The sequence below is a fragment of the Gossypium arboreum genome, chromosome 9 (genome assembly GCF_025698485.1).
Source record: "Gossypium arboreum isolate Shixiya-1 chromosome 9, ASM2569848v2, whole genome shotgun sequence".
NCBI lineage: Eukaryota > Viridiplantae > Streptophyta > Magnoliopsida > Malvales > Malvaceae > Gossypium > Gossypium arboreum.
In genome coordinates, this window is record NC_069078.1 from 47,576,518 (window position 1) to 47,584,718 (window position 8,201).

The 8,201-nt window shown below is 29.8% G+C and overlaps 1 long non-coding RNA gene across 1 annotated transcript; it reads right to left on the reverse strand.

Moving 5' to 3' along the window:
* Window positions 1-3,048: 3,048 nt before the first annotated feature.
* On the reverse strand, window positions 3,049-4,116 carry LOC108456489 (uncharacterized). The gene is made up of 2 exons (XR_001866939.2): window positions 3,780-4,116; window positions 3,049-3,134 (listed from the first exon to the last, which is right to left on the reverse strand). It is a non-coding gene; the product is annotated as an uncharacterized LOC108456489 (long non-coding RNA).
* Window positions 4,117-8,201: the final 4,085 nt, after the last annotated feature.

Below are 8,201 nucleotides of genomic sequence, written 5' to 3' on the forward strand. Positions count from 1 at the left end.
GGTCACTTAACTTTAAAAAATTACACAATAGTTATTAAACTTTTCGAAAGTTTTTATTTAAGTCATTAAGATTGTAAAATTGTTGTTGTATGGCCTTCTTCCCTTTCTCTTCTATAATTTTTTTTCATGAAACATTTTTTAATGTCATAAATCTACGAACTAAAATCCAAACAATTTTCTTCTTTGATCTCCTACATTGATGGTCGGATTGACTTGGATCTAAGGCATGTTCTACTCATTGATTAGTACTGATCCATCGTACAGATTGTACATTCGTCTCTTGGAGCTCTCTAGTCATACTTCTTGTTTTAAATAAAGACCGAATGACTTAAATAAAAACTTTTAAATTATTTAGTAACTTAAATGAAAACTTTCCAATAGTTCAGTGACCATTTTGTAACTTTTAAAGTTGATTGACCAAAATGTAAACTTACTATTAATTTACTGACCTTGGGTGTAGTTTACCCTTTTATTTGTTTATGTGATTCTTTTATGGGTAAACTACACTATTAGTCATTAAATTATGGTTAAGTTTTCGTTTAGGTCACTTAACTAAAAAAGTTACAATCTGGTCGTTGAACTATACAAAAGTTATCATTTAAGTCATTAGACTGTTAAAATCGGTGCTGTATGACTTTCTCTATTTGTACTACTTGCACTAATCAAAAACTCTCTTTGCCTTTCTCTTCTACAGTTCAGTTTTTTTTCATGAAATAGCTTTGAACGTTACGAATCTACAAACCAAAATTAAAATAGATTTTTTCTCTGTTCTCCAACACTAACTATCAAATTGACTTGGATTTAAGGTATATTATTCTATCTATCGATGGATACTGATCTTTCATACCAATCGTTGAATTATTGCGTGGAACTCGCTAGTGGAACTTTTTCAAAAAAAAAAAATCTTAGCAGCCGAGTGACTTAAATAAAAACTTTTGAATAGTTAAGTGACTTACATTAAAATTTTCAAATAGTTCAGAAATTAAATTATAACTTTTTTAATTAATGGACCAAAACAAAAATTTACCCATAATTTAGTGAATAGTAGAATAAATTATTTTTTAATATAAATAAAATCGCATTACGATTTGTTTATTTACGGTAAGCAATGATAATCCACAAGTCCTTAAAATGCTGAAAAAAGTCTTTAAAATCAGAAAATGTCACTAAAATTAACAGATAATTTATGTAATCGAACAAAATAAAATTTACATTTTAGCATTTTCGATAAGACTTTCAATCATCAATCATGATTTTCACGTTAATTTTAATTTGACTTTTCTTTTCTTTTAATATTATTGCTTAATTACTACAAATTATTCAGCAGGTAATCTAATTTTTAAAATATTTTTATTTTGACTATCTAAAAAATTCTTGTAATTTTATCACAATAGTTAGAAAATGTTTTTATTCTAGTTACTTAAACATTAACACTAAATTTGGTTCGCTGTAATGGAATAGAGTTTAATGGAATAGAGCTGTAATAGAATTGAACTGTAATCAATAATTCAATTGTTTGGTTGAATGAAATAGAATAGAACTGTAATAGTATTCTTATGTTTGGTTGAATGGAATGATGTTGTAATAGCATAAGAAAAAAACTAAAATGACCAAAATACCCTTAGTAGAATTTTTCTTAAGCAAGATAATTTTGTTATTAAATTTTACCGGATTATTATTAAATTTAATAATAATAAATAATTTAATCATATTTTAATATAATTATTACCAAATATAATTTAATAAAATGAAAATATATAATTTAATAACATTCTTAATATAATTATTATTAAAATATGAATTAATAAAAATCATAACATAATCTCATGGGATCATAGTTGCCAATATTACAAATATAGATCCAAAAATATTAATTATTCTCATTTTTATATATATGAAAAATATTAAACATCTATACACCAAACAAACCCGAGCAAGCAGACCCTTATTTTAACTTCTCTATATTTTTCCCTAACCTTTTAACATTAATTCCAAAAATATTCCCCCAAAAATATCAAAAAAGAAAAAGGGTCCTGCTGTTGCCATTGATGTATCTTCAATCTGAATCACTTTCCATACTCCCATGACCTCCAATCCTATTGGTTTCTGCATCATGCCAAAACCCCACATCAAAAACATGAATTAGCTTCTTCCACAAGCCTATAATAGAAAGCAAAATGTTAGATCATGGCACCTTACTGACAAAAAAGCAATGAAGAAAATAAAATCACCTTTAGATATATACACACATAAAAATAAAAAAAAATGGGTGGAGGATAACAATAAGATTTTAGCTACTTTAGAAACAAACTACAACGAAATAGTTCTAAATAGAAGTCAGCAAATTTAAGTTCTAGTAGTAATAAGATATTCATGCCAATGAGTTTATAACAAAAGATCTACGAAAACACTATGATTCTGTCAATATCCACAAAATTGTTATAAATGACATTGTAATTAGTCTCAAAGCAAATCTTATGCCACCATAAAAAAAGATACAGGGATAGGCTCTATCTACTTGGTTCAAGATCCAAATGGTAAGAATAGAAGACATGAATCACTATTAATCATCAATCAAATTTCTTAACTGATGTAGTAGGATGGTAATGGATCAAATGGAGATATTCTTATCACATCAAAAATGAGGCGTATCTTAATAGAGTTCAAATTACCAAATTTAAGTTATAAATTAGGTTGCTAAATCAAGATTAGATACAATGTATCCATCTGACAATGCTAGGAGATACATGTATCAAAAATCAAATCAGGACCAATCGAGAAAGTACTAATAACTTTTAGAATAACACAAGCAAATCCATACACTATGCTCAACGCTTGTAACCAGGTTTTTTTTTTTGCCTATATTTAGGTGGTTTAAAAGGTTGCAATTTTGAACATGTTTTCCAGTATATAATTTTAAGAAGCAATAAAAAGATTCATAGGACCAAAGAGCCTCGACAACAAAATACTAGTAAACGTAACTAATACAAGTTACAATGAAGCCCATTATATCGGAGGCGGAGCAAGTTCATCTTCATCCTCCTATAATTCCTTGATATCAGAGTCATCAATATCTTCATCATCCCATTTGCTTTTAAGTTGTTCCTTTGCAGGGAGAGGTGTAATCTCATCCTCTGCAACAATAACATACAACTTCTTAAGCAAAAAAAAAAAAAGGGGTTTCAAGAGAAGGAAACCAAGAATAAAAAGAATGACATAATGCAATAGGTTCTCCAACTAAGATTGGAAACAAACCATAATCTTTAGCACTTATAAACAACTTAAAAACATATGAAATACATAATAGAAATGAATCTGCTTTGAGGTCTCTTTACACTTTAAAACTCCTATACAAAACTACGAAGCGACTATCAGGTAATGTTTCAAGAAAAGAACTAGTGAATCCCAACAATTGAAGCCAAGACTAGATTCTCGGGATGTTTCCACAATTAGTGATCTTCTACTACATTCAGTTTTTCTTTTTAACCGAAAGAAAAAAACCCTAAATTTCTCTTTTTGGTCTGGTAACACTATAGTTGATTTCCCAAGAAACTCAAAGCAAACACCTTTTAAACATCTCAACTCAACCTCATAAAATCCAAAACCAAAAACAAGTGAAAACCCTAAATTTCAATAAACCCAATAAACATTTAGCTCTAAAAAATGAAATTTCTCACATTCAAGTTCATACATAATAAAACATACAAAAGAAAATAGAATCAATTATCAGTCAAAGCCTCAAAAATTAACAACAAATTCGAGCCAAAATTAAAACTTACCCCAGTCTTCTATCTTCACTTAACAACAACTCGCCTTGTTATCTTTCTAGCATTTATGAAATCAAAGCAATGAAATCAAATAGGGGAAATAAAATAGTGAAAAAGCAAAAAAAAAAAAAAAAGGAAAAAAGGGTTGCAACTCTACAACCAAAGGGTTTTATTAGCTTAAAAGGAATGATGCTTCAATAGATTGACTTAGGTCTCCTTTGTAATCAAAGGGAAAAGAAAAAAGGAAACGTAGAGATAGGTAGAAAAGAAAGTTTCAGTTCCTTCCTTCTTTGGTAGAGGTGAGGGCAAAAATTGAAATTGGGAAAAAAAATTCTTATTCCAAGTGTTGAATGACGATTCAGTGATGAGAGAAGGGAATGCTTATTTAGCCAATTCCTGTAATAGACCTTGAATCAATTAGGTTAGTAATACCATTATAGTCAACTAAACTAATGTTTGGTGGTGGGCCTGCTGAATTGGGCTGGAACCTATTCATAAACCCCCCAACCAAACATGCTATAAATTTTTTACGGTGGTTGACTATACATGCCACATCATGTTTACAATTTCATTTGAGTCACCCAACTTCTAGGTTGCTTTTATTTTGGTCACTAAAAAAATATTTTTTTTAAGTATTAATCTAGGTAAAAAAAAGGATTAAAGTGAAAAAGCAGTAGAAGCTAAAATAATGCAATATAAATTGTTAAATTGTACTTATTTGCCCCTCAGCAAAAGTTTTAAGTTTTTTTTTTTTCAATATTAAAATTTTAAATTTCAAAACATCAAAATCAATTAAAGAAATTGTTGAAATTTTTTTCCTTAATAGTGTCCTTCGATTTGTTATTATAATATTGAAATTAATTAATTTAATTTCCTTCGAAAATTTAAAACCAACTCAAATAATTCATAATAATTGTCTACGAAACCCAAATTTCTTTTGATTATATAATCTTGAATATTTCATACTAAGCTAAAAGCAAAGAAAAAAAAATCGCTTGCAATAACAAAGTTAAGGGTAAACTACCTAAATGGTCACTAAACTTTTTGCATGTTTCTATTTTGGTCATTGAACTATAAAATTTTTCAACTTAATCACCAAACAATCTAAATTCGTATTCTTAGTCATTGTGTCATTAAAGCATAAATGACATGATGTGACACCCCACACCTAACCCAAGCAATAGATCCAAAATGCGAGACGCCACATTCTTTGCTAGAGCAACTCAAATTGTTTTAAACTTTGAAATAGTTCCTAGGTGTTCGTGTAACACCCTATACCCTGCCTGGTCACCGAGCCTGAATATAAAGATGCCACACCACCGTCTCACTACTTGTACATTACAGGGTTCACTATTTTAAAGCTGACACATGTCATTCATATCATTTGCACAAGTTTTAAGACATGCATGCATTAATCATCATTAAATCATGCCGGACATGCATCAATGTAACTAACTGTGTTAAAAATTCAAGCATGTGGACCACTTAGCTAAATTTCAAAGATAATCACATAGGTATCGATATTGATCATAGGGTATCGATTTTTTTTAAGTGGTATCGATACCACCTGGAAAATTGATACCAAATTGCATTCTGTTTCTCGCACAAAAATCATACTATCGAAAATTATTAGTACCTGCCATAGAGTATTGGTATATTTTTCCTGAGTATCGACACTCGAGCAAAGGTATTGATACCAAATCTCTACTTTGACTTCCCTGCATGCTCCAAAACACAGAGGTATCATTTCTAAAACTTGATTATCGATACCTTTGCTACAGACCTAAAAAATATAGCATACAAAAGTATTTAGTCCATTCCAATTTCGTTTTTAAACATCACGCATAAATACTTCAACAAATAACCATACAAACGGTTAAATTTAACAGTTCAAAATGTCAGAAATGTGTCCAAGCAAGAAACATCATGCCATCATCAATGTTCATAAACCTAAGCATATTTAAAATGTAACACTCCTAACCCGTATCCGTCACTGGCATAGGGTTACGGAACATTAGTGTAAAAGCATAAATTAAAAATATTCATATTCAAACATTTCGTAAATCATAGCAAATTCGTTCAAACACATGCATATTGTCCTTCATTCGAGCCCTCGGGGCTTTAGAAATACTTTAGAAATGATTTAGGACTAAACCAGAAACATTTGAAACATTAAGGAAAAAGATAAAAAAATTCATACTGCAGGGGTCACATGGCCGTGTGGCCAAGCCGTGTGGAAATTCAAAGTAGGGACACATGACTGTGTCCCAGCCCATGTCCATGCCCGTGTAACTCTCGAAACTGTCTTACACGCCCTTGTGCCAGGCCGTGTGCTAGGCCGTGTAACTGCTTGACTTGAATGCCTTTAAAACCTACAGGGGACACACGGTCGTGTCATACACGGTCGAGACACACGCCCGTGCCTTAGGCCGTGTGGACATGAAATTGGCCAAATTCAAGCCATTTCCATCTCCAAATCAAATATGTACCTACAAGCATTTTGTTCCCACATTCAAGACCTTAAAACATAGCAATTCATGCATGAAATATTCATTTCAAAAGATTAAAAATTCATCCAACCAATATGCCCACAAGGCGCCTCAATTTCATGCAACCAAAAATCATCTAAACATGTCAAAAACTTATCATAATTAAGCATCATAACTCATTATAAACTAAACCAATACACACTACATATTTGAAGTATTCAAGCACCATCACTTTGTACCAATTTATACGTTATCTAGTTATATGTTGTCCAAAAGGCTTACCTAGCTATGTACACAAGTTCAAATGTCATTCACTAGCAACAAGCATAAACATATCAAATTTCAATATTTACATCTTCACAAAAATATCAAAATACTAAGATCTTTCCTAATACATGCCACTAAAACCAACTAACAAGAACCAAAATGACTACCGAGATGATAATGATAGTGTATGAGCTTCTGAGTCAATCCAATCAAAGTAACGATTCTAAAAGTCCTACAAAATAAGAATCAAACTGATAAACACAAGAAGGCTTAGTATGTTAGATAATAGCTTCATTTATTATTAACCAAAAATGTTCAATTTGATGTTACTTTTGGTACACCGGCACAAAACTTGCTAGGCACAGAGCCCAAATAACACCAGCATAAAGCCTATTAGGCATAGAGCCCGAATAACATTACGCTTCTATTTCTTTAAACATAGCTAAATGAAATTCAAATATTTTGCATATTGAAATATTATGAAATCTTCAATACAGTTAATAATAATCAAATAACGAACTTACATGACTAGATTGTAGAAATTACAAAACACATGAACTACTCTGAAATCTTCCCTTTTCCGTGATCGTCAACCCGTTCGTGATTTAAAATAATAATTGTAACACCCTTAACCTGTATCTATCGCTGAATTAGGGTTATGCATTACCGATCATATCACAGTTTATATAAATATGCATTACATTTTACAATCCAAAAATTTTAATCACATCAATGCTTGTAACTCAATCAAATATCAAATCTTAAATCATATCATTCATAACATAACATAATTAAAACATAATCCAAAGATATATCAAAACAAATTTATTTTTATATACGAACATATAACAAATCAACAACTTCATTAATTGAATATCGACCTATTTTTATATAAGTCTTGCACATGTACAAATTATACATCAAATGAAACAAATTTCAATACTAAACTTTTCATTCATTTATGCGGCTTTAATATATTAGTCAATATGAATATACATGTTTCATACATTAATACAAATTTTGACATCCATTTGAATATATGTGTAATACTTTACTTAACATATACCAAAGGTATATTATCAACTTTACCAAATAAAGTACCCAAATAAACCAACCCAAATATCCAAGTGATATGCTCTTTTTAAACCAACACAAAAACCACATTCATTAATCAAATTTTTTTACAGCCTAACTTTAACCACAAATATTCAATACCATAATTATATCACGAACATACAAGTATACATATAATGACCTACTTTAAAATACATTTTCCGAATCACAAATTCAGCATATTAATAAGTCTAAATAACTTATCTAACTTGTCTCTACTTGACCAATTCACTACATTAATATCCATGACTTATGCACATATACATGTATACTCATACATTGCTATTACAACCAAATTAAAACAACTAATACCTATTTCAATATATATATAATAATCATTTCATTTCAATACTATGCCAAATTAATAAACCATACTCAAAGACAAAACATAACACATAATATATATACCAAAATAAATCCAAAATCATCAACCATTTTCAAAGCATATAATTCCTACCATAAATACTATACATTCATAGCACATAACATTATAACCAAGATGAACATAAACCATAATCAAACATAATCGAATTTAAACATAGAAGTTAAGCCATTTTCGCATGGC